Source organism: Myxine glutinosa, chromosome 7 (genome assembly GCF_964187855.1).
Source record: "Myxine glutinosa chromosome 7, kmMyxGlut1.1, whole genome shotgun sequence".
Classification (NCBI taxonomy): Eukaryota; Metazoa; Chordata; class Myxini; order Myxiniformes; family Myxinidae; genus Myxine; species Myxine glutinosa.
Window position 1 is genome coordinate 150221411 of NC_136267.1, and position 26148 is coordinate 150247558.

General features: G+C 46.7%; 1 protein-coding gene and 5 non-coding genes across 6 annotated transcripts in view; all 6 read left to right on the plus strand.

The window, feature by feature from the left end:
* Positions 1-791: 791 nt before the first annotated feature.
* On the plus strand, positions 792-862 carry TRNAG-GCC (transfer RNA glycine (anticodon GCC)). The gene has a single exon. It is a non-coding gene; the product is annotated as a tRNA-Gly (tRNA).
* Positions 863-3462: 2600 nt separating this feature from the next.
* TRNAG-GCC (transfer RNA glycine (anticodon GCC)) lies at positions 3463-3533 on the plus strand. Its single transcript has one exon. It is a non-coding gene; the product is annotated as a tRNA-Gly (tRNA).
* A 7980-nt stretch (positions 3534-11513) lies between these two features.
* On the plus strand, positions 11514-11584 carry TRNAG-GCC (transfer RNA glycine (anticodon GCC)). Its single transcript has one exon. It is a non-coding gene; the product is annotated as a tRNA-Gly (tRNA).
* Positions 11585-16950: 5366 nt separating this feature from the next.
* TRNAC-GCA (transfer RNA cysteine (anticodon GCA)) lies at positions 16951-17021 on the plus strand. Its single transcript has one exon. It is a non-coding gene; the product is annotated as a tRNA-Gly (tRNA).
* A 5570-nt stretch (positions 17022-22591) lies between these two features.
* On the plus strand, positions 22592-22663 carry TRNAG-GCC (transfer RNA glycine (anticodon GCC)). Its single transcript has one exon. It is a non-coding gene; the product is annotated as a tRNA-Gly (tRNA).
* Positions 22664-23179: 516 nt separating this feature from the next.
* The window catches only part of LOC137430893 (follistatin-related protein 5), a 58601-nt gene continuing 55632 nt past the window's right edge, over positions 23180-26148 (plus strand). The window contains exon 1 of the mRNA XM_068121662.2: positions 23180-23255. The gene's annotated coding sequence lies outside the window, so the exon portion shown is untranslated. The remainder of the gene's footprint in view (positions 23256-26148) is intronic.

Here is a 26148-nt window from a genome sequence, read left to right on the forward strand (position 1 = left end):
TGCAGCATGCTGCTTGATATGCGGCGACTAATCAGTTTATCCTTGTGCGTGCTTCCTGCAGCATGCTGCTTGATATCCGATAAGCCGCCTTGGGAAATTGAGAAACTCCGCGAGGACACAGGACAGTCCATTGAGCTCCATGACTATTTTCAGTATCCTTCATCAACCAGTCATAACTCGGGGAAAGCAGCAATTCGTCACGAAAGACAAACGTCCTTTTTGTGGACACCTTTCTCTTTTTCAGTGAACTTTGGTCCTTCAAAGTTTCATCACTCCCAGTCCCGTTTGTCGAGTCTCATGACGCCATGACAGTGTTTCGTTTCAAGCTACTGATTGGTCTTTTTGACAGCATATTGTTGCCATGATGGAAGTGTATGCGCCATCGCTGCATGCTGCCATTCCTTTGCCTTTTCAAATATTGTTCGGAGGACGAAAAATATGGGACAACGGGCTTCCGAGGAAGCTTTCAAACGGGACGCGGGACATTTGAGCAAAAATGGGACGATCCCATAAAATACAGGACACCTGGTCAGCCTGGGTGCCATACTCTTGGGAGAGGGTTGGTGTTGTCGGAGCAGTTTATTGCAGGGTGCTGTTCTAACTGGTGGAGGTACTCTCTCTACCGAGTACAGTGCTAGTTTCGGAATTATTTCATCACCTGCTGAGAAACTCGTTGCTGAGAGGTTGCTGCACGGTTCTGACAAGCTGTTTCCAAGCTTGACGTTCAACACTTGAAAGGATAGAGCACTGCCAAACAACACCGGGAAGGCAATGGTAGCTTAACAAGTCGAGCATTGGTGGTTCAGTGGTAGAATTCTTGCCTGCCATGTGGGAGGCCTGGGTTTGATTCCCAGCCAATGCAGTGATTGTTTTTGATTCAATGCAGCAATTTTTATCTTTCTGATTGTCTCTTCGTTCCAGCTGATTGGATGAAGGTCAAACCTCTTGAATTTTTTGAACAGTATCGCGCTTGCTATCCGATAAACCGCCCTGGGGAATGGAGAAACTCCGCGTGCGCACAGTTCAGCACAGTAAGCTCCATGACTATTTTCAGTATCCTTCATCAACCAGTCATAACTCTTGGAAAGCAGCCATTCGTGACGAAAGACACACATCCTTTTTGTAGTCACCTTCCTCTTTTTCAGTGAACTTTGATCCTTCAAAATTTCACCGCTCCCAGTCACGTTTGTCGACCATGACAGTGTTTCGTTTCGAGCTGCTGATTCGCCTTATTGACAGCATATTGTTGCCATGATGGAAGTATACGCGCCAGCGCTGCATGCTGCCTTTCCTTTGCCTTTTCAAATATTGTTTGGAGGACAAAAAATATGGGACAAAGGGCTTCCCGGGGAGCTTTCAAACGGGACGCGGGCCATTTGAGCAAAAAACGGGATGATCCCATAAAATACAGGACACCTGGTCAGCCTGGCTGCCATTCTCTTTACAGAGGGTTGGTGTTGTCGAAGCAGTTTATTGTCGAGGGTACTGTTCTACTTGATGGAGGTACACTCTCTTCTGAGTACAGTGCGAGTTTCGGAATTATTTCATCATCTGGAGAGAAACTTGTTGCTGAGATGTTGCAGCTTGGTTCTGACGAGCTGCTTCCAAGCTTGTCGTTCAACACTTGAAAGGATAGAGCACGGTCAAACAACACCGGGAAGGGAATGGTAATTTAGCAAATTGAGCATTGGTGGTTCAGTGGTAGAGTTTTTGGCTGCCATGTGGGAGACCTGGGTTCGATTCCTGGCGAAAGCAGCAATCAGTTTTTATCTTTCTGATTGTCTCTTCGTTCCAGCTGTTTGGAGGAAGGTCACCCCTCATGAATTTTTTGAACAATATCGCGCTTGATATTCGATAAGCCGCCGTGGGAAATGGAGAAACTCCGCGAGCACACAGTACAGTACAGTAAGCTCCATGACTATTTTCAGTATCCTTCATCAACCAGTCATAACTAGGGGAAAGCAGCCATTCGTCACGAAAGACAAACGTCCTTTTTGTGGACACCTTCCTCTTTTTCAGTGAACTTTGGTCCTTCAAAGTTTCATCACTCCCAGTCCCGTTTGTCGAGTCTCATGATGCCATGACAGTGTTTCGTTTCAAGCCACTGATTGGCCTTCTTGACAGCATATTGTTGCCAGGATGGAAGTGTACACGCCACGCTGCATGCTGCCATTCCTTTGCTTTTTCAAATATTGTTCGGAGGACGAAAAATATGGGAAAAAGGGCTTCCCAGGAAGCTTTCAAACGGGACGCGGGACATTTGAGCAAAAAACGGGACGATCCCTTAAAATACGGGACACCTGGTCAGCCTGGGTGCCATACTCTTGGGAGAGGGTTGGTGTTGTCGGAGCAGTTTATTGCCGAGGGTACTGTTTTAACTGGTGGAGGTACTCTCTCTGCCGAGTACAGTGCTCGTTTCGGAATTATTTCATCACCTGCTGAGAAACTCGTACCTGAGAGGTTGCTGCACGGTTCTGACGAGCTGCTTCCAAGCTTGACGTTCAACACTTGAAAGGATAGAGCATGGCCAAACAACACCGAGAAGGGAATAGTCATTTAACAAGTTGTGCATTGGTGGTTCAGCGATGGAATGTCTTGCCTGCCACACAGGAGGCCTGGGTTTGATTCTTGGCCAATGCAGTGATTCTTTTTGATTCAATGCAGCAATTTTTATCTTTCTGATTGTCTCTTCATTCCAGCTGATTGGATGAAGGTCAAACCTCGTGAATTTTTTGAACAGTATCGTGCTTGATATCCGATAAGCCGCCCTGGGGAATGGAGAAACTCTGCGAGTGCACAGTTCAGCACAGTAAGCTCCATGACTATTTTCAGTATCCTTCATCAACCAGTCATAACTCTTGGGAAGCAGCCATTCGTGACGAAAGACACACATCCTTTTTGTGGTCACCTTCCTCTTTTTCAGTGAACTTTGCTCCTTCAAAATTTCACTGCTCCCAGTCACGTTTGATGACCATGACAGTGTTTCGTTTCAAGCTGCTGATTGGCCTTATTGACAGCATATTGTTGCCATGATAGAAGTGTATGCGCCATCGCTGCATGCTGCCATTCATTTGCCTTTTCAAATATTGTTCGGAGGACGAAAAATATGGGACAAAGGGCTTCCCAGGAAGCTTCCAAACGGGGCGCGGGACATTTGAGCAAAAAATGGGACGATCCCATAAAATACAGGACACCTGGTCAGCCTGGGTGACATACTCTTGGGAGAGGGTTGGTGTTGTCGGAGCAGTTTATTGCCGACGGTACTGTTCTAACTGGTGGAGGTACTCTCTCTACCGAGTACAGTGCTAGTTTCGGAATTATTTCATCACCTGCTGAGAAACTCGTTGCTGAGAGGTTGCTGCACAGTTCTGAGAAGCTGTTTCCAAGCTTGACGTTCAACACTTGAAAGGATAGAGCACTGCCAAACAACACCAGGAAGGCAATGGTAGCTTAACAAGTTATGCATTGGTGGTTCAGTGGTAGAATTCTTGCCTGCCACGCGGGAGGCCCGGGTTCGATTCCCGGCCAATGCAGTGATTGTTTTTGATTCAATGCAGCAATTTTTATCTTTCTGATTGTCTCTTCATTCCAGCTGTTTGGAGGAAGATCACCTCTCATGAATTTTTTGAACAATATCGTGCTTGATGTTCGATAAGCCGCCGTGGGAAATGGAGAAACTCTGTGAGCGCATAGTACAGTACAGAAAGTTCCATGACTATTTTCAGTATCCTTCATCAACCAGTCATAACTCTTGGAAAGCACCCATTCGTGACGAAAGACACACATCCTTTTTGTGGTCACCTTCCTCTTTTTCAGTGAACTTTGTTCCTTCAAAATTTCACCGCTCCCAGTCACGTTTGACGACCATGACAGTGTTTCGTTTCAAGCTGCTGATTGGCCTTATTGACAGCATATTGTTGCCATGATAGAAGTGTATGCACCATCGCTGCATGCTGCCATTCCTTTGCCTTTTCAAATATTGTTCGGAGGACGAAAAATATGGGACAAAGGGCTTCCGAGGAAGCTTTGAAACGGGACGCGGGACATTTGAGCAAAAAATGGGACGATCCCATAAAATACAGGACACCTGGTCAGCCTGGGTGCCAAACTCTTGGGAGAGGGTTGGTGTTGTCTGAGCAGTTTATTGCCGAGGGTACTGTTCTAACTGGTGGCGGTACTCTCTCTACCGAGTACAGTGCTAGTTTCGGAATTATTTCATCACCTGCTGAGAAACTCGTTGCTGAGAGGTTGCTGCACGGTTCTGACGAGCTGCTTCCAAGCTTGACGTTCAACACTTGAAAGGCTAGAGCACGGCCAAACAACACCGAGAAGGGAATGGTCATTTAACAAGTTGTGCATTGGTGGTTCAGTGGTGGAGGTCTTGCCTGCCACACGGGAGGCCTGGGTTCGACTCCCGGCCAATACAGCATTTTTTTTTTGATTCAATGCAGCAATTTTTATCTTTCTGATTGTCTCTTCATTCCAGCTGATTGGATGAAGGTCAAACCTCGTGAATTTTTTGAACAGTATCATGCTTGATATCCGATAAGCCGCCCTGGGGAATGGAGAAACTCCGCGAGCGCACAGTTCAGCACAGTAAGCTCCATGACTATTTTCAGTATCCTTCATCAACCAGTCATAACTCGGGGAAAGCAGCCATTCATCACGAAAGTCAAACGTCCTTTTTGTGGACGCCTTCCTCTTTTTCAGTGAACTTTGGTCCTTCAAACTTTCATCACTCCCAGTCTCGTTTGTCGAGTCTCATGACGACACGACAGTGTTTCGTTTCAAGCTACTGATTGCCATTATTGACAGCATATTGTTGCCATGATGGAAGTGTACGTGCCATTGCTGCATGCTGCCTTTCCTTTGCCTTTTCAAATATTGTTCGGAGGACTAAAAATATGGGACAAAGGGCTTCCCAGGAAGCTTTCAAACGGGACGCTGGACATTTGAGCAAAAAACGGGACGATCCCCTAAAATACGGGACACCTGGTCAGCCCGGGGTGCCACACTCTTGGGAGAGGGTTGGTGTTGTCGAAGCAGTTTATTGCCGAGGGTACTGTTCTACCTGGTGGAGGTATGCTCTCTCTTCCGAGTACAGTGCTCCTTTCGGAATTATTTCATCATCTGCTGAGAAACTTGTTGCTGAGAGGTTGCTGCTTGGTTCTGACGAGCTGCTTCCAACCTTGACGTCCAACACTTGAAAGGATAGAGCACTGCCAAACAACACCAGGAAGGCAATGGTAACTTAACAAGTTGAGCATTGGTGTTTCAGTGGTTAGAATTCTTTCCCTGCCATGCAGGAGGCCCTGGTTCGATTCCCGGCTGATGCAGCGATTGTTTTTGATTCAATGCAGCAATTTTTATCTTTCTGATTGTCTGTTCGTTCCCGCTGATTGAATGAAGGTCAAACCTCGTGAATTTTTTGAACAGTATCGCGCTTGATATCCGATAAGCCGCCCTGGGGAATGGAGAAACTCCGCGAGCGCACAGTACAGCACAGTAGGCTCCATGACTATTTTCAGTATCCTTCATCAACTAGTCATAACTCTTGGAAAGCAGCCATTCGTGACGAAAGACACATATCCTTTTTGTGGTCACCTTCCTCTTTTTCAGGGAACTTTGTTCCTTCAAAATTTCACCGCTCCCAGTCACGTTTGACGACCATGACAGTGTTTCATTTCAAGCTGCTGATTGGCCTTATTGACAGCATATTGTTGCCATGATAGAAGTGTATGCACCATCGCTGCATGCTGCCATTCCTTTGCCTTTTCAAATATTGTTCGGAGGACGAAAAATATGGGATAAAGGGTTTCCGAGGAAGCTTTCAAACGGGACGTGTGACATTTGAGCAAAAAATGGGACGATCCCATAAAATACAGGACACCTCGTCAGCCTGGGTGCCATACTCTTGGGAGAGGGTTGGTGTTGTCGGAGCAGTTTATTGCCGAGGGTACGGTTCTAACTGGTGGCGGTACTCTCTCTACCGAGTACAGTGCTAGTTTCGGAATTATTTCATCACCTGCTGAGAAACTCGTTGCTGAGAGGTTGCTGCACAGTTCTGACAAGCTGTTTCCAAGCTTGACGTTCAACACTTGAAAGGATAGAGCACTGCCAAACAACACCGGGAAGGCAATGGCAGCTTAACAAGTCGAGCATTGGTGGTTCAGTGGTAGAACTTCTTGCCTGCCATGCGAGAGGCCTGGGTTCAAATCGTGGCCAATGCAGTGATTCTTTTTGATTCAATGCAGGAATTTTTATCTTTCTGATTGTCTCTTCGTTCCAGCTGATTGGATGAAGATCAAACCTCGTGAATTTTTTGAACAGTATCGCGCTTGGTATCCGATAAGCCGCCCTGGGGAATGGAGAAACTCCGCGAGCGCACAGTACAGCACAGTCAGCTCCATGACTATTTTCAGTATCCTTCATCAACCAGTCATAACTCTTGGAAAGCAGCCATTCGTGACGAAAGACACACATCCTTTTTGTGGTCACCTGCCTCTTTTTCAGTGAACTTTGATCCTTCAAAATTTCACCGCTCCCAGTCACATTTGACGACCATGACAGTGTTTCGTTTCAAGCTGCTGATTGGCCTTATTGACAGCATATTGTTGCCATGATGGAAGTGTACGCTCCAGTGCTGCATGCTGCCTTTCCTTTGCCTTTTCAAATATTGTTTGGAGGACAAAAAATATGGGACACAGGGCTTCCCGGAAAGCTTTCAAACGGGACGCGGGACATTTGAGCAAAAAACGGGACGATCCCATAAAATACGGGACACCTGGTCAGCCTGGGTGCCATTCTCTTTACAGAGGGTTGGTGTTGTCGAAGCAGTTTATTGCCGAGGGTACTGTTCTACTTGGTGGAGGTACGCTCTCTTCTGAGTACAGTGCGAGTTTCGGAATTATTTCATCATCTGTTGAGAAACTTGTTGCTGATAGGTTGCAGCTTGGTTCTGACGAGCTGCTTCCAACCTTGACGTTCAACACTTGAAAGAATAGAGCACGGCCAAAAAACACCAGGAAGGGAATGGTCATTTAACAAGTCAAGCATTGGTGGTTCAGTGGTAGAATTATCACCTGCCACCTGGGAGTCCTGGGTTCGTTTCCTGGCCAAAGCAGCAATTCATTTTTATCTTTCTGATTGTCTCTTCATTCCAGCTGTTTGGAGGAAGGTCACACCTCGTGAATTTTTTGAACAATATCGCGCTTGATATTCGATAAGCCACCATGGGAAATGGAGAAACTCTGCGAGCGCACAGTACAGTACAGTAAGCTCCATGACTATTTTTAGTGTCCTTCATCAACCAGCCATAACTCGGGGAAAGCAGCCATTCGTCACGAAAGTCAAACGTCCTTTTTCTGGACGCCTTCCTCTTTTTCAGTGAACTTTGGTCCTTCAAAGTTTCATCACTCCCAGTCCCGTTTGTCGAGTCTCATGACGCCATGACAGTGTTTCGTTTCAAGCAACTGATTGGCTTTCTTGACAGCATATTGGTGCCCTGATGGAAGTGGACGCGCCATCGCTGCATGCTGCCATTCCTTTGCCTTTTCAAATATTGTTCGGAGGACGAAAAATATGGGAAAAAGGGCTTCCCGGGGAGCTTTCAAACGGGACGTGGGCCATTTGAGCAAAAAACGGGATGATCCCATAAAATACAGGACACCTGGTCAGCCTGGGTGCCATTCTCTTTACAGAGGGTTGGTGTTGTCGAAGCAGTTTATTGTCGAGGGTACTGTTCTACTTGGTGGAGGTACACTCTCTTCTGAGTACAGTGCGAGTTTCGGAATTATTTCATCATCTGGAGAGAAACTTGTTGCTGAGATGTTGCAGCTTGGTTCTGACGAGCTGCTTCCAAGCTTGTCGTTCAACACTTGAAAGGATAGAGCACGGTCAAACAACACTGGGAAGGGAAAGGTAATTTAGCAAATTGAGCATTGGTGGTTCAGTGGTAGAGTTTTTGGCTGCCATGTGGGAGACCCGGGTTCGATTCCTGGTGAAAGCAGCAATCAGTTTTTATCTTTCTGATTGTCTCTTCGTTCCAGCTGTTTGGAGGAAGGTCACCCCTCATGAATTTTTTGAACAATATCGCGCTTGATATTCGATAAGCCGCCGTGGGAAATGGAGAAACTCCGCGAGCACACAGTACAGTACAGTAAGCTCCATGACTATTTTCAGTATCCTTCATCAACTAGTCATAACTAGGGGAAAGCAGCCATTCGTCACGAAAGACAAACGTCCTTTTTGTGGACACCTTCCTCTTTTTCAGTGAACTTTGGTCCTTCAAAGTTTCATCACTCCCAGTCCCGTTTGTCGAGTCTCATGATGCCATGACAGTGTTTCGTTTCAAGCCACTGATTGGCCTTCTTGACAGCATATTGTTGCCAGGATGGAAGTGTACGCGCCACGCTGCATGCTGCCATTCCTTTGCTTTTTCAAATATTGTTCGGAGGACGAAAAATATGGGAAAAAGGGCTTCCCAGGAAGCTTTCAAACGGGACGCGGGACATTTGAGCAAAAAACGGGACGATCCCTTAAAATACGGGACACCTGGTCAGCCTGGGTGCCATACTCTTGGGAGAGGGTTGGTGTTGTCGGAGCAGTTTATTGCCGAGGGTACTGTTTTAACTGGTGGAGGTACTCTCTCTGCCGAGTACAGTGCTCGTTTTGGAATTATTTCATCACCTGCTGAGAAACTCGTACCTGAGAGGTTGCTGCACGGTTCTGACGAGCTGCTTCCAAGCTTGACGTTCAACACTTGAAAGGATAGAGCATGGCCAAACAACACCGAGAAGGGAATGGTCATTTAACAAGTTGTGCATTGGTGGTTCAGCGATGGAATGTCTCGCCTGCCACACAGGAGGCCCGGGTTCGATTCCCGGCCAATGCAGTGATTGTTTTTGATTCAATGCAGCAATTTTTATCTTTCTGATTGTCTCTTCATTCCAGCTGTTTGGAGGAAGATCACCTCTCATGAATTTTTTGAACAATATCGTGCTTGATGTTCGATAAGCCGCCGTGGGAAATGGAGAAACTCTGTGAGCGCATAGTACAGTACAGAAAGTTCCATGACTATTTTCAGTATCCTTCATCAACCAGCCATAACTCTTGGAAAGCACCCATTCGTGACGAAAGACACACATCCTTTTTGTGGTCACCTTCCTCTTTTTCAGTGAACTTTGTTCCTTCAAAATTTCACCGCTCCCAGTCACGTTTGACGACCATGACAGTGTTTCGTTTCAAGCTGCTGATTGGCCTTATTGACAGCATATTGTTGCCATGATAGAAGTGTATGCACCATCGCTGCATGCTGCCATTCCTTTGCCTTTTCAAATATTGTTCGGAGGACGAAAAATATGGGACAAAGGGCTTCCGAGGAAGCTTTGAAACGGGACGCGGGACATTTGAGCAAAAAATGGGACGATCCCATAAAATACAGGACACCTGGTCAGCCTGGGTGCCAAACTCTTGGGAGAGGGTTGGTGTTGTCTGAGCAGTTTATTGCCGAGGGTACTGTTCTAACTGGTGGCGGTACTCTCTCTACCGAGTACAGTGCTAGTTTCGGAATTATTTCATCACCTGCTGAGAAACTCGTTGCTGAGAGGTTGCTGCACGGTTCTGACGAGCTGCTTCCAAGCTTGACGTTCAACACTTGAAAGGCTAGAGCACGGCCAAACAACACCGAGAAGGGAATGGTCATTTAACAAGTTGTGCATTGGTGGTTCAGTGGTGGAGTTCTTGCCTGCCACACGGGAGGCCTGGGTTCGACTCCCGGCCAATACAGCGTTTTTTTTTAATTCAATGCAGCAATTTTTATCTTTCTGATTGTCTCTTCATTCCAGCTGATTGGATGAAGGTCAAACCTCGTGAATTTTTTGAACAGTATCATGCTTGATATCCGATAAGCCGCCCTGGGGAATGGAGAAACTCCGCGAGCGCACAGTTCAGCACAGAAAGCTCCATGACTATTTTCAGTATCCTTCATCAACCAGTCATAACTCGGGGAAAGCAGCCATTCATCACGAAAGTCAAACGTCCTTTTTGTGGACGCCTTCCTCTTTTTCAGTGAACTTTGGTCCTTCAAACTTTCATCACTCCCAGTCTCGTTTGTCGAGTCTCATGACGACACGACAGTGTTTCGTTTCAAGCTACTGATTGCCATTATTGACAGCATATTGTTGCCATGATGGAAGTGTACGTGCCATTGCTGCATGCTGCCTTTCCTTTGCCTTTTCAAATATTGTTCGGAGGACTAAAAATATGGGACAAAGGGCTTCCCAGGAAGCTTTCAAACGGGACGCTGGACATTTGAGCAAAAAACGGGACGATCCCTTAAAATACGGGACACCTGGTCAGCCTGGGTGCCATACTCTTGGGAGAGGGTTGGTGTTGTCGGAGCAGTTTATTGCCGAGGGTACTGTTTTAACTGGTGGAGGTACTCTCTCTGCCGAGTACAGTGCTCGTTTCGGAATTATTTCATCACCTGCTGAGAAACTCGTACCTGAGAGGTTGCTGCACGGTTCTGACGAGCTGCTTCCAAGCTTGACGTTCAACACTTGAAAGGATAGAGCATGGCCAAACAACACCGAGAAGGGAATGGTCATTTAACAAGTTGTGCATTGGTGGTTCAGCGATGGAATGTTCTCGCCTGCCACACAGGAGGCCTGGGTTTGATTCTTGGCCAATGCAGTGATTCTTTTGATTCAATGCAGCAATTTTTATCTTTCTGATTGTCTCTTCATTCCAGCTGATTGGATGAAGGTCAAACCTCTTGAATTTTTTGAACAGTATCGTGCTTGATATCCGATAAGCCGCCCTGGGGAATGGAGAAACTCTGCGAGTGCACAGTTCAGCACAGTAAGCTCCATGACTATTTTCAGTATCCTTCATCAACCAGTCATAACTCTTGGAAAGCAGCCATTCGTGACGAAAGACACACATCCTTTTTGTGGTCACCTTCCTCTTTTTCAGTGAACTTTGCTCCTTCAAAATTTCACTGCTCCCAATCACGTTTGATGACCATGACAGTGTTTCGTTTCAAGCTGCTGATTGGCCTTATTGACAGCATATTGTTGCCATGATAGAAGTGTATGCGCCATCGCTGCATGCTGCCATTCCTTTGCCTTTTCAAATATTGTTCGGAGGACGAAAAATATGGGACAAAGGGCTTCCCAGGAAGCTTCCAAACGGGGCGCGGGACATTTGAGCAAAAAATGGGACGATCCCATAAAATACAGGACACCTGGTCAGCCTGGGTGACATACTCTTGAGAGAGGGTTGGTGTTGTCGGGGCAGTTTATTGCCGACGGTACTGTTCTAACTGGTGGAGGTACTCTCTCTACCGAGTACAGTGCTAGTTTCGGAATTATTTCATCACCTGCTGAGAAACTCGTTGCTGAGAGGTTGCTGCACAGTTCTGAGAAGCTGTTTCCAAGCTTGACGTTCAACACTTGAAAGGATAGAGCACTGCCAAACAACACCAGGAAGGCAATGGTAGCTTAACAAGTCAAGCATTGGTGGTTCAGTAGTAGAATTCTCGCCTGCCACGCGGGAGGCCCGGGTTCGATTCCCGGCCAATGCAGTGATTGTTTTTGATTCAATGCAGCAATTTTTTTCTTTCTGATTGTCTCTTCATTCCAGCTGTTTGGAGGAAGCTCACCTCTCATGAATTTTTTGAACAATATCGTGCTTGATGTTCGATAAGCCGCCGTGGGAAATGGAGAAACTCTGTGAGCGCATAGTACAGTACAGAAAGTTCCATGACTATTTTCAGTATCCTTCATCAACCAGTCATAACTCTTGGAAAGCACCCATTCGTGACGAAAGACACACATCCTTTTTGTGGTCACCTTCCTCTTTTTCAGTGAACTTTGTTCCTTCAAAATTTCACCGCTCCCAGTCACGTTTGACGACCATGACAGTGTTTCGTTTCAAGCTGCTGATTGGCCTTATTGACAGCATATTGTTGCCATGATAGAGGTGTTTGCACCATCGCTGCATGCTGCCATTCCTTTGCCTTTTCAAATATTGTTCGGAGGACGAAAAATATGGGACAAAGGGCTTCCGAGGAAGCTTTGAAACGGGACGCGGGACATTTGAGCAAAAAATGGGACGATCCCATAAAATACAGGACACCTGGTCAGCCTGGGTGCCAAACTCTTGGGAGAGGGTTGGTGTTGTCTGAGCAGTTTATTGCCGAGGGTACTGTTCTAACTGGTGGCGGTACTCTCTCTACCGAGTACAGTGCTAGTTTCGGAATTATTTCATCACCTGCTGAGAAACTCGTTGCTGAGAGGTTGCTGCACGGTTCTGACGAGCTGCTTCCCAGCTTGACGTTCAACACTTGAAAGGCTAGAGCACGGCCAAACAACACTGAGAAGGGAATGGTCATTTAACAAGTTGTGCATTGGTGGTTCAGTGGTGGAGTTCTTGCCTGCCACACGGGAGGCCTGGGTTCGACTCCCGGCCAATACAGCGTTTTTTTTTGATTCAATGCAGCAATTTTTATCTTTCTGATTGTCTCTTCATTCCAGCTGATTGGATGAAGGTCAAACCTCGTGAATTTTTTGAACAGTATCATGCTTGATATCCGATAAGCCGCCCTGGGGAATGGAGAAACTCCGCGAGCGCACAGTTCAGCATAGTAAGCTCCATGACTATTTTCAGTATCCTTCATCAACCAGTCATAACTCGGGGAAAGCAGCCATTCATCACGAAAGTCAAACGTCTTTTTGTGGACGCCTTCTTCTTTTTCAGTGAACTTTGGTCCTTCAAACTTTCATCACTCCCAGTCTCGTTTGTCGAGTCTCATGACGACACGACAGTGTTTCGTTTCAAGCTACTGATTGCCATTATTGACAGCATATTGTTGCCATGATGGAAGTGTACGTGCCATTGCTGCATGCTGCCTTTCCTTTGCCTTTTCAAATATTGTTCGGAGGACTAAAAATATGGGACAAAGGGCTTCCCAGGAAGCTTTCAAACGGGACGCTGGACATTTGAGCAAAAAACGGGACGATCCCCTAAAATACGGGACACCTGGTCAGCCCGGGGTGCCACACTCTTGGGAGAGGGTTGGTGTTGTCGAAGCAGTTTATTGCCGAGGATACTGTTCTACCTGGTGGAGGTACGCTCTCTCTTCCGAGTACAGTACTCCTTTCGGAATTATTTCATCATCTGCTGAGAAACTTGTTGCTGAGAGGTTGCTGCTTGGTTCTGACGAGCTGCTTCCAACCTTGACGTCCAACATTTGAAAGGATAGAGCACTGCCAAACAACACCAGGAAGGCTATGGTAACTTAACGAGTTGAGCATTGGTGTTTCAGTGGTAGAATTGTTTCCCTGACCATGCAGAAGGCCCTGGTTCGATTCCCGGCTGATGCAGCGATTGTTTTTGATTCAATGCAGCAATTTTTATCTTTCTGATTGTCTGTTCGTTCCCGCTGATTGAATGAAGGTCAAACCTCGTGAATTTTTTGAACAGTATCGCGCTTGATATCCGATAAGCCGCCCTGGGGAATGGAGAAACTCCGCGAGCGCACAGTACAGCACAGTAGGCTCCATGACTATTTTCAGTATCCTTCATCAACCAGTCATAACTCTTGGAAAGCAGCCATTCGTGACGAAAGACACATATCCTTTTTGTGGTCACCTTCCTCTTTTTCAGGGAACTTTGTTCCTTCAAAATTTCACCGCTCCCAGTCACGTTTGACGACCATGACAGTGTTTCATTTCAAGCTGCTGATTGGCCTTATTGACAGCATATTGTTGCCATGATAGAAGTGTATGCACCATCGCTGCATGCTGCCATTCCTTTGCCTTTTCAAATATTGTTCGGAGGACGAAAAATATGGGACAAAGGGTTTCCGAGGAAGCTTTCAAACGGGACGTGTGACATTTGAGCAAAAAATGGGACGATCCCATAAAATACAGGACACCTCGTCAGCCTGGGTGCCATACTCTTGGGAGAGGGTTGGTGTTGTCGGAGCAGTTTATTGCCGAGGGTACGGTTCTAACTGGTGGCGGTACTCTCTCTACCGAGTACAGTGCTAGTTTCGGAATTATTTCATCACCTGCTGAGAAACTCGTTGCTGAGAGGTTGCTGCACAGTTCTGACAAGCTGTTTCCAAGCTTGACGTTCAACACTTGAAAGGATAGAGCACTGCCAAACAACACCAGGAAGGCAATGGTAGCTTAACAAGTCAAGCATTGGTGGTTCAGTGGTCGAATTCTCGCCTGCCACATTGGAGGCCCGTGTTCGATTCCCGGCCAATACAGTGTTTCTTTTTGATTCAATGCAGCAATTTTTATCTTTCTGATTGTCTCTTCGTTCCAGCTGATTGGATGAAGGTCAAACCTCGTGAATTTTTTGAACAGTATCGTGCTTGATATCCGATAAGCCGCCCTGGGGAATGGAGAAACTCCGCGAGCGCACAGTTCAGCACAGTAAGCTCCATGACTATTTTCAGTATCCTTCATGAACCAGTCATAACTCGGGGAAAGCAGCCATTCATCACGAAAGTCAAACGTCCTTTTTGTGGACGCCTTCCTCTTTTTCAGTGAAATTTGGCTTCAAACTTTCATCACTTCCAGTCTCGTTTGTCGAGTCTCATGACGCCACGACAGTGTTTCGTTTCAAGCTACTGATTGGCCTTATTGACAGCATATTGTTGCCATGATGGAAGTGTACGTGCCATTGCTGCATGCTGCCTTTCCTTTGCCTTTTCCAATGTTGTTCGGAGGACGAAAAATATGGGACAAAGGGCTTCCCAGGAAGCTTTCAAACGGGACGCTGGACATTTGAGCAAAAAACGGGACGATCCCCTAAAATACGGGACACCTGGTCAGCCTGGGTGCCACACTCTTGGGAGAGGGTTGGTGTTGTCGAAGCAGTTTATTGCCGAGGGTACTGTTCTACCTGGTGGAGGTACGCTCTCTCTTCCGAGTACAGTGCTCGTTTCAGAATTATTTCATCATCTGCTGGGAAACTTGTTGCTGAGAGGTTGCTGCTTGGTTCTGACGAGCTGCTTCCAAGCTTGACGTTCAACACTTGAAAGGATAGAGCACTGCCAAACAACACCAGGAAGGGAATGATCATTTAACAAGTCAAGCATTGGTGGTTCAGTGGTAGAAATATCACCTGCCACATGGGAGTCCTGGGTTCATTTCTTGGCCAAAGCAGAAACTAGTTTTTATCTTTCTGATTGTCTCTTCATTCCAGCTGTTTGGAGGAAGGTCACACCTCGTGAATTTTTTGAACAATATCGCGCTTGATATTCGATAAGCCACCATGGGAAATGGAGAAACTCTGCGAGCCGCACAGTACAGTACAGTAAGCTCCATGACTATTTTTAGTGTCCTTCATCAACCAGTCATAACTCGGGGAAAGCAGCCATTCATCACGAAAGTCAAACGTCCTTTTTCTGGACGCCTTCCTCTTTTTCAGTGAACTTTGGTCCTTCAAAGTTTCATCACTCCCAGTCCCATTTGTCGAGTCTCATGACGCCATGACAGTGTTTCGTTTCAAGCAACTGATTGGCTTTCTTGACAGCATATTGTTGCCCTGATGGAAGTGGACGCGCCATCGCTGCATGCTGCCATTCCTTTGCCTTTTCAAATATTGTTCAGAGGACGAACAATATGGGACAAAGGGCTTCCCGGGAAGCTTTCAAACGGGACCTGGGACATTTGAGTAAAAAACGGGACGATCCCATAAAATACGGGACACCTGGTCAGCCTGGGTGCCATACTCTTGGGAGAGGGTTGGTGTTGTCGGTGCAGTTTATTGCCGAGGGCACTGTTCTACTTAGTGGAGGTACTCTCTCTACCGAGTACAGTGCTAGTTTTGGAATTATTTCATCACCTGCTGAGAAACTCGTTGCTGAGAGGTTGCTGCACGGTTCTGATGAGCTGTTTCCAAGCTTGACGTTCAGCACTTGAAATGATAGAGCACGGCCAAACAACACCGGGAATGGAATGATCATTTAACAAGTCAAGCATTGGTTGTTCAGTGGTATAATTCTCACCTGCCACATGGGAGTGCTGGGTTCGATTCCCGGCCAATGCAGCGATTCATTTTTATTCAATGCAGCGATTTTTATCTTTCTGATTGTCTCTTCATTCCAGCTGATTGGAGGAAGGTCATACCTCGTGAAATTTTTGAAAAGTATCGCACTTGATATCCACAAGCCGCCGTGGGAAATGGAGACACTCTTTGGGAAATGGGAAATGGTAGCTTTACAATGTGGGAAATGGTAGCTTTACAATGGTAGCTTAGTGCACAGTGCAGTGCAGTAAGCTCCATGACTATTTTCAGTATCCTTCATCAACCATTCATAACTCGTGGAAAGCAGCCATTCATCACGAAAGACAAACGTCCTTTTTGTCGACACCTTCCTCATTTCAATGAACTTTGGTCCTTCAAAGTTTCATCACCCCGAAGTCCCATTTGTCGAATTTCATGACAGTGTTTCGTTTCAAGCTGCTGATTGGCCTTATTGACAGCATATTGTTGCCATGATGGAAGTGTACGCGCCAGCGCAGCATGCGGCCTTTCCTTTGCCTTTTCAAATATTGTTCGGAGGACAAAAAATATGGGACAAAGGGCTTCCTGGGAAGCTTTCAAACGGGACGCGGGCCATTTGAGCAAAAAACGGGATGATCCCATAAAATACAGGACACCTGGTCAGCCTGGGTGCCATTCTCTTTTCAGAGGGTTGGTGTTGTCTAACCAGTTTATAGCCGAGGGTACTGTTCTACTTGGTGGAAGTACGCTCTCTTCTGAGTTCAGTGCGAGTTTCGGAGTTATTTCATCATCTGGTGAGAAACTTGTTGCTGAGAGGTTGCTGCTTGGTTCTGACGAGCTGCTTCCAAGCTTGTCGTTCAACACTTGAAAGGATAGAGCACGGCCAAACAACACCAGGAAGGGAATGGTAGCTTTACAAGTTGAGCATTGGTGGTTCAGTGGTAGAATTCTTGCCTGCCATGCAGAAGGCCCGGTTTTGATTCCCGGCCAATGCAAGTATCCTTTTTTTATTTTATCTTTCTGATTGTTTCTTCGTTACAGCTGATTTGAGGAATGTCATACCTCGTGAATTTTTTGAACAGTATCGTGCTTGATATCCGATAAGCCGCCTTGGGAAATGGAGAAACTTTCGGAGCGCATCGTACAGTACAGCAAGCTCCATGACTATTTTCAGTATCCTTCATCAACCAATCATAACTCAGGGAAAGCAGCCATTCGTCACGAAAGACAAACGTCCTTTTTGTGGACACCTTCCTCTTTTTCAGTGAACTTTGGTCCTTCAAAGTTTCATCACACCCAGTCCCGTTTGTCGAGTCTCATGATGCCATGACAGTGTTTCGTTTCAAGCTGCTGATTCGCCTTCCTGACAGCATATTGTTGCCATGATGGAAGCGTACGCGCCATCGCTGCATGCTGCCATTCCTTTGCCTTTTCAAATATTGTTCGGAGGACGAAAAATATTGGACAAAGGGCTTCCCAGGAAGCTTTCAAACGGGACGCGGGACATTTGAACAAAAAACGGCACAATCCCATAAAACACAGGACACCTGGTCAGCCTGGGTGCCCTTCTCTTGGGAGAGGGTTGGTGTTGTTGGAGTAGTTTATTGCCGAGGCCACTGTTCTAACTGGTGGAGGTACTCTCTCTCCCGAGTACAGTGCTAGTTTCGGAAATATTTCATCACCTGCTGAGAAACTCGTTGCTGAGAGGTTGCTGCATGGTTCTGACGAGCTGCTTCCAAGCTTGACGTTCAACACTTGAAAGGATAGAGCATGGCCAAACAACACCGGGAAGGGAATGGTCATTTAACAAGTTGTGCATTGGTGGTTCAGTGTTAGAATTCTCGCCTGCCATGTGGGAGGCCTGGGTTTGATTCCTGGCCAATGCAGTGATTATTTTTGATTCAATGCAGCAATTTTTATCTTTCTGATTGTCTCTTCGTTCCAGCTGATTGGATGAAGGTCAAACCACTTGAATTTTTTTAAGTGTCGCGCTTGATATCCGATAAGCCGCCCTGGGGAATGGAGAAACTCCGCGAGCGCACAGTACAGCACAGTAAGCTCCATGACTATTTTCATTGTCCTTCATCAACCAGTAATAACTCTTGGAAAGCAGCCATTCGTGACGAAAGACGCACGTCCTTTTTTTGGTCACCTTCCTCTTTTTCAGTGAACTTTGGTCCTTCAAAATTTCGTCGCTCCCAGTCCCGTTTGTCGAGTCTCATGATGCCACCACAGTGTTTCGTTTCAAGCCACTGATTGGCCTTCTTGACAGCATATTGTTGCCATGATGGAAGTGTACGAGCCATCGTCGCATGCTGCCTTTCCTTTGCCTTTTCAAATGTTGTTCGGAGGCCGAAAAATACGGGACATAGGGCTTCCCGGGAAGGTTTCAAACCGGACGCGGGACATTTGAGTAAAAAACGGGACGATCTAATATAATACGGGACACCTGGTTAGCCAGGGTGCCATGCTCTTTACAGAGGGTTGGTGTTGTGGAAGCAGTTCATTGCCGAGGGTACTGTCTACCGAGTGGAGGCACGCTCCCTGCTGAGTGCAGTTCTAGTTTCGGAATTATTTCATCAGCTGTTGAGAAACGCGATGTTAAGAGGTTGGTGCTTGGTTCTGATGAGCTGTTTCTGAGCTTGACATTCAACACTTGAAAGGACAGAGCATGGCCAAACAACACGGGAAGGCGATGGTAGTTTAGATGGCAGTTTAACAAATCGAGCATTAATGGCTCATTCGTGGAATTCTTGCTTGCCATGTGGGCGACCTGGGTTCGATTCCTGGCCAATACAACAATTCATTTTTATATTTTTGATTATCTCTTCATTTCAGCTTTTTGAGGCAGGTCATACCTTGTGAAATGTTCGAAAATGATCACCCTGGTAGATCAATCAAGGTGCATCAAACACGTAAATACGGTAGTTGTGACCAGGCCAATGTTTGACATTTGTCAATCTCAGATCCCGACATGTACATATTCCCTGTTTTTTTTACCACCTCCTCTCCCTCTGCACCTCTCCTGATCTCCAGGATGCACGTGTTCTTCCCGTAATCCCACAAACCGATTTAACTCCCAAAACTCAAACTTAACCCGCACCGTTTTATTTTCTACGTCGCAACGAATCTTCGACATTGTTACCTCCACCACCGAAGGTGGATGGAAATTATGTTTTCACCCATGTCTGTCTGTCCGTTTGTGAACAAAATATCTCGAAAGGTTGTGGACGGATTTGGATGAGACTTGGTGTACAGGTTGGGGGTCTGATATGGACAATTCGATTCGATTTTGGTGAAGATCTGAACATGGATGCGGATATGAGAATTATTTAATTTTTGAAGTGATTCTTCACCATTGGGATATTGGGCCCAAAACGATTCTTGACCTCTTGATATCTCAAAAAGTTCTGGATTAATTTGCACGAAATTTGGTGGACAGGTTGTGTGTGTGACAAGGAAGAATCGATTCAATTTTGAAGATCCGGATCTGGATCCAGCTCGTAGAATTTTTTAAGTGATTCTTCTCCATTGAGTGATGTGGCCAACCAGGTGGAGGTATGCTCCCTGCTGAGTGCCGTTCTACTTGTACTTCCTGTAATATGAAGGAAAGCAGGAGAAACGCCGTAACTCCAAAGAACATCAAGAGCCATCCATTGTTCGAGTTATGCTGTAACTTTTTCGAGTTTCAGGCCTATGATCAGCTGATACAGTTCCTTCACAAAGTATTCACACCCCTTGAGTTTTTTCACATTTTGTGATACAGCCTGAATTTAAAATGGATTAAATTGAGATATTGTCACTGATCTGCACATAATACCACATAATGTCAAGGTGGAATTGTTTTTTTAAAGAAATATTTACAAAATAATTAAAAATGAAACACAGAATTATCTAAATGCCATAAGTATTGTCGCGTAGACGGCTCTATTATAACGGAGCACACCACGAATGACCAATTGAGCGTTAACCGGAGGCGTGATAAACCAAAGTCCCCTGGTGGATAAAACACGAATGAAGAAGATGCCGACTTACCTGTTCTGGCCGCAACGAACGTCTACTCCCTGCAAAATAACTCAAACGGAAAACTGCGTTCAGAATTGTACAAAAATAATAAAAGGATTTATTAAGGAAGGAATCCCGATGACAAGAAAAACACGACGGTAAAACTAACCCCTTAAGTTGGAGTACTCTGACAGACAGAACACAGATACAAGATGAAGGATAAAGGGACGGGATGAAAGGGGTTATTTTTATGGGTACTCAGCTCGGTCCGGCTTGATTGTCTGGCCGACGATCCCCCTCTCGCATCTCGCCCTCCGTGGAGAAGCGGATCTTGGCAGGAACTCGCAGACTAGTGGTACGGCCTTGCACGCGCGTGTTCCGCCACTCGACACACCGGCTCCTGTCGAGCCTAACGCACAGCAGTTCAGCAGCCTTCCTTCTGTGGTGTGATGTTGGAACTCTTGTTGTAATGTACCAGGCGTGACGATCGCGATCCACTCAGCACTGATAGACCGATGGGTGAGGGACACAATTTCAGCAGGAGACACAGAGCACAAGGAGACCAAGAGGGAGAGAGTCAGGGAGACTGAGGAAGTCCAAAGCAACGTGAGGGAGCTGAAAAGAAGCAAGGAGCAATCCTCGCCAAAACACAGGAGCAGAAAGAGAAAAATATCGGACGCACTCCCTTTTTATAATCTCTCCTTGGCCAATCAGCTGGCTCCTTCTTGCCTCTGGGCTTCAACTGCATGCCGATTGGCCCTCCGTACCATTGGTGTGATCTCCCCATCAAGCCCCTCGACCAATCCGTCGCGAAGTGGGTGTGGCCTCAGCCGGCCTGAACAATGTTTTATCGCCATGTTGGCGCAATGCGTGGGCGCTTCCTGCCTGCACTTCCGGTGAGTTTTATTGGGGCAATTATTAATTAGGGTAACTAGTGGGCACTGGTGATGGTAAAAGCAGTAGGGATAATTACAGAGGTTACACATATTAGGTAGTTGCTAACCTTAATCCCTAGTCTAGTTGCCATCCCCCCACTCCTCGTAATGGGGACAAATATACAAGCTTAATCCGAACACGGTCCAAACAGGTCCCTTACTTACTGTACATCGAAGTTCTTCCTGCCCACGATCATCGGAGCACACCACCGTTACATATCTACCTGAATCTATATATCACTACCCCAAAATTCATAAAAGTATTGAAACTTAAACCCCTGAGTCAATGCTTCTTCGAAGCGGCTTTGGCAGCGAGAACATTCCATCACTTGGGTATGTCTGTATTGGCTTTGCACATGTGGATTTGGGAATTTCTCCCATTCTTCGTTGCAGATTTGCTCAAGTTCTGTCAAGCTGAAAATGGAGGAAAGTCGAGTTCTGCCAGATGAGAGGGGATATCAGCTGATGATATGCCTACACCTCCAACAAATGAAAGCATCTTCAGTGCTTCAACTGGAAATCATCCAAGTCAACCATGGATGACATCCAGTCAGACATTTGCATCTTATGTTCGACCTACTTTAATCTTTTGTGTTTGTCAAAATCTGTGCTGATCTTCGCAATGGAATACGATACGACAGTTTTGTATGCGGTGCGCTTCGCGATCCTTGGCTTTTGAAGTCATGGAACTTCTGTATTTATTCTTATGTATATCCTACTAACCTTACAGCAATCCCCAACACACTGTTATATGATTTATTAGGACATCTCATCTCGATTCTAAAATGGGTCGTGATGTCCGGATGTCCGCCCGTCTGTCCGTCCATTAACTTTTTGCTATTTTTGCTACTACTCCTCCCTTATCACCAGGCTGATTTTTCTGAAACTTGGCACTTGAATACAAGGCGGTATGCCCCACAATCGCTCAGCTTTCGATTTTTCAATTTGGATGATTTGAACTCTCGGGGTTGGGGGAGGGGCGGGGGGGGGGGGGTATCCCCCTCCCTTCGGATCCCCACTCTTCCCTCATTTACCAAACGATTCCTCTGAGACCCGATATAGCTCTTCTCCTCTATGTTCCACAGGATCGCTCAGTCGTAGATTTTTCGATTTCGGATTTGGGGGCCTCCCAGGGGATCAGGGGGCTTCCCAGGGTGGTTCCCCCAAATCAGCAGTGGTTTGAACTACAACCTCCAGAAATGGCCACCAGCCCACCCGGGTGGCTATTTATTTAATTAAAGACATGACACACAAAATAAAAGACAGGTGAAGTTGGGTTTGGGAAGGGGAGTTGAGGACTTGGGGTTGGGTTGGGGACTTTGGTGTGGAAGGGGGAGTTGAGTACAGGGGTGCTTTGCATAATATGGTTCTTCGTCCATATGCAGCACAAGGCTGCGGGGTAGCATCATTGGCTGAGGGCGTGACTGTCCCACTGATGGAATGTTCTCTGTTGGTTGTAGCAGGAATTTGGCCATCGTGCCGGCGATAGCTCGACTATTCGTAATAGAGATCCCACGGTGTCCTTTGCTAAGAGTAGGCGAGTTATCGCCGGCACACTCATCAATCATGAAATCACATATTACAAATCGTGCTTCACAGAATTCATAGGAGCCTGACAATCACGAGCATTGGTAGTTCAGTGGTAGAATTCTCGCCTGCCACGCGGGAGGTCCGGGTTCGATTCCCGTCCAACTGCACCTCCTATTTTCGTCATTACCCCTTCCTTCCAGCACCACCTCCACCCTGTGGACTTGCGTGGAGTGTGCAAAGTTCTGGGAGGAATGTCTGACCAAGGTTATATGAGGCGATCCACCTTTTGCCTACCATCATTAACAAGGTTTAACCAGATTATGTGATGTCGCAGATGGTCTGCTCCTGGAGCCTCGGAGGACTGCGTTCGAATCCTGGTTGAATCACACCGAAGGTTTCTGCGTGCTGCTTCTCAGCTTGATGCTCACCATGTCCTCAGTATTTTTTAAATATTAATTCAAGAAGAACGTAAATGCAATTTTGGTGATTTTAAGAAACAGACTCGGTATTGTGATGGCCTCCCGCGCTCGGCAACGCCACGCGATTTGCATTTTGCACAAGGGTGAGGCGCCATTCGCGGTATTGTCCAATCGGCTGCAAGATCGCAAGCGCATGATGACGTCATGACGCACACTGTTCTCCTTCTGGACGTAATGACGTCAGGACGCCGCACCGGTCACCGGTGTCTCTGGTGCTGAAATCGTCGTGAAGCTTTGTGGCGAACGGTCGACGTTCTTCGCATCGTCTGCCTATCTCACGGTACGCTATCCTTACAATCCTCCCTCCTCGTACTCGCAGTGCACACGCAGATCGACCGTGAGGGGTGCAGTTCGACACCTTGTTTGCACCTCAAGGTGAAGCTGCTGGAATCCGAGAAGCGGCTGCCTAATTGAGGAACGGGTTGGCTTCGATCAATTTTTAGGTTGTTTCGGAGTATTTTTTCCGAAATACCCTCAGAGTGGGTTCCGGTGTCTGGCCGTACGTACCTCCGTTAATATTTGATTAATACATCTCACAAACTACCCAACCGATATGGACCAAATTTGGCGCGAAGCATCAGAATATTAAGGTCTCATGGGGTTGTGCTCCCCATCCGGATCTGTCCCATATAAGAGGCTAAAAAAGGGGGTTCGCCTCAAATTTGGGTAATTTATTTAAAAATCTGATAATTACCTCCGCCACCAAAGGCGGATGGAGGTTACGTTTTCACCCCTGTCTGTCTGTCTGTCTGTCCGTTTGTGAACAAAAATTTGTGGACGGATTCGGACGAAATTTGGCAGAGATGTAGCGTATGTGTGGAAGGACGAAATTATTAGATTTTGGTGAAGATCCGGATTCGGCTACTCGAATTTTATCAGTGATTCTTCACCATTGGGAGATAGGGCCAAAAACTATACATAGCAGGATATCTCAAAAAGTTGTGGACGGATTTGGACGAAACTTGGTGAACCGGTTGGGTGTCTGACATAGACGATTCGATTCGATTTTGGTGAAGATCTGAATGTGGATTCGGATATGAGAATTATTTAATTTTTTAATTGATTCTTCACCTTTGGGAGATTGGGCCAAAACGATACATAGTGGGATATCTCAAAAAGTTATGGACGGATTCGGACGGAACTTGGTGGACCGGTTGGGTGTCTGACATGGACGATTCGATTCGATTTTGGTGAAGATCTGAATATGGATTCGGATATGAGAATTATTTAATTATTTAAGTGATTCTTCACCTTTGGGAGATAGGGACAAAAACTATACATAGCAGGATGTCTCAAAAAGTTATGGATGGATATGGACGAAACTTGTTGGACAGGTTGTGTGTGTGACAAGGAAGAATCGATTCAATTTTGGTGAAGATTCAGATCCGGATCCAGCAAGTAGAATTTTTAAAGTGATTCTTCACCATTGAGTGATATGGCCAACCAGGCGGATGTATGTTCTCTACTGATTGACGTTCTAGTTTCGGTAATTTATTTGTCTGGATTTTGGCCTCTTCTTGTAAAATGAAATTCCATGAGATCTTCAATGTCCAGTTTTTACAGAGCAGCCACCTCAACACCGCTTTCTGAAGAATGGTGCACATGAAGCTGAATTGCATTTGGTAGCAGCTTTTGTCAGACCAGATTCCACTGGGGATTGATGTTGCATAGCCAAGCACATCCCATGTTCCTTCAAAGATTTTAGATGAGCAGTCGTAAAATATTGTTGCGGATCTCCAAACGTCGGCCTTCCCCTTTACCAAGAGGGGGTTAATCCCCTTGTCCTTTTACTGGCCGACGCGATCCCGGGGCTATCACGTTCCTTCCGGTCGGTGTTAAATAGGGTTGTTGGTCGAATTAGTCCTATTACCTAAGTACTAACACCGACCGTGAAGCAAGGAAATAACCCCACCCGAACCACGGCGTTAGTGGACACGCCGAGTGAAGCGAGCCGTGATTCGGGCCGTTAGCAGGTACTAACCCGATTGGAGCGGTTGTCAATCGTGCGACGCTTACCCAATTGAGGAAAAGACTAGGACGATCGGATTAAGAGGAAAACAGGAAGAACAGGCAATTTATTCGCACTTTGTACAATTAGAAGAGCAAGAGAAAGAAAGAATGTACAGGGAAGAGGAAGAAGCAGATACACAGGGCAGCCTTGAACAGTCTTATACTTATCCCTGGACACGGGCCCGTTCACACCCAGACTCACTCTCAGGATCACTCACACGGGGTTTGTAGATGGTTGGGTTGAGGGTCCAAAGCTCGTCCGGTCCCCGACTCGTAACGTGCAGATGGTGGAAGACGGAAGGCAGCTCTCCGCATGGCGTAGGCGCGAAGCGGACAATTATATATCGGGGGATCGGTAAGTGGCGATTATATAGCGTATGCAATACTTGTACCGGCGCATTTATACGCGCTCCCGGTATTGCTATGAACGATGCACCATGTCCCCAATGGTGTTACCAAGCGCCTTTCACCCACGTCCTTCTGCACCAGCCCTTCTCCACGCTGCAGTCCTCTGCAATGCGTGCTGTGCGCCAGCCCTTTGTAAAGCGCAATAAATCCTTTCTAGGCTTGTCACCGTGCATCTCTCTCTCTCTCTCTCTCTCGTAAATCTGCACACGAACCAAGCTTCAACTGAACTGATTCAACAGAGGACCCCGGCTCATAACTTGAGCTCACGACTCGACTCCTGCCTCATAACTCTGCACACAAACTTTGTGAGCGCCTCTCCCTTCTCAACTGTTCAACAGAGGACCCCGGCTCATAACTCCGTTCAAGGCTCGTAACTTGTCACTGCCCTCCTCATAACTTCACAAGCGAACTCACGTCTCATCTGCGGTGGGGGCCTCGCATGAAGGGTTATATTGCCACGCCCAGCGAACCCTCTGGAATGTCCAGCCACACCCTGTCAGGCGATGTCGCCTCAGCCCTGGTTGGCTGTTGCGGGCTTACCGGCTCCGCCTTTGATGGCTGCTTGATGTGGCCACACCCCCATCCTTGCGCTCCGCCCCCTTTTCGGGCCTTATCTCGTGGCCTTTGGGCTGGTTTGAGCGAGCAAGAGCAGCAAACGCTGCTGGCAAGCCAGCGTAACAAACTATGAGGGCAATAGGGTGCAGACAGGATAGTCGCAATGGAGTCGGTTGGAGGGAGGCTGCCAAAATGGACGA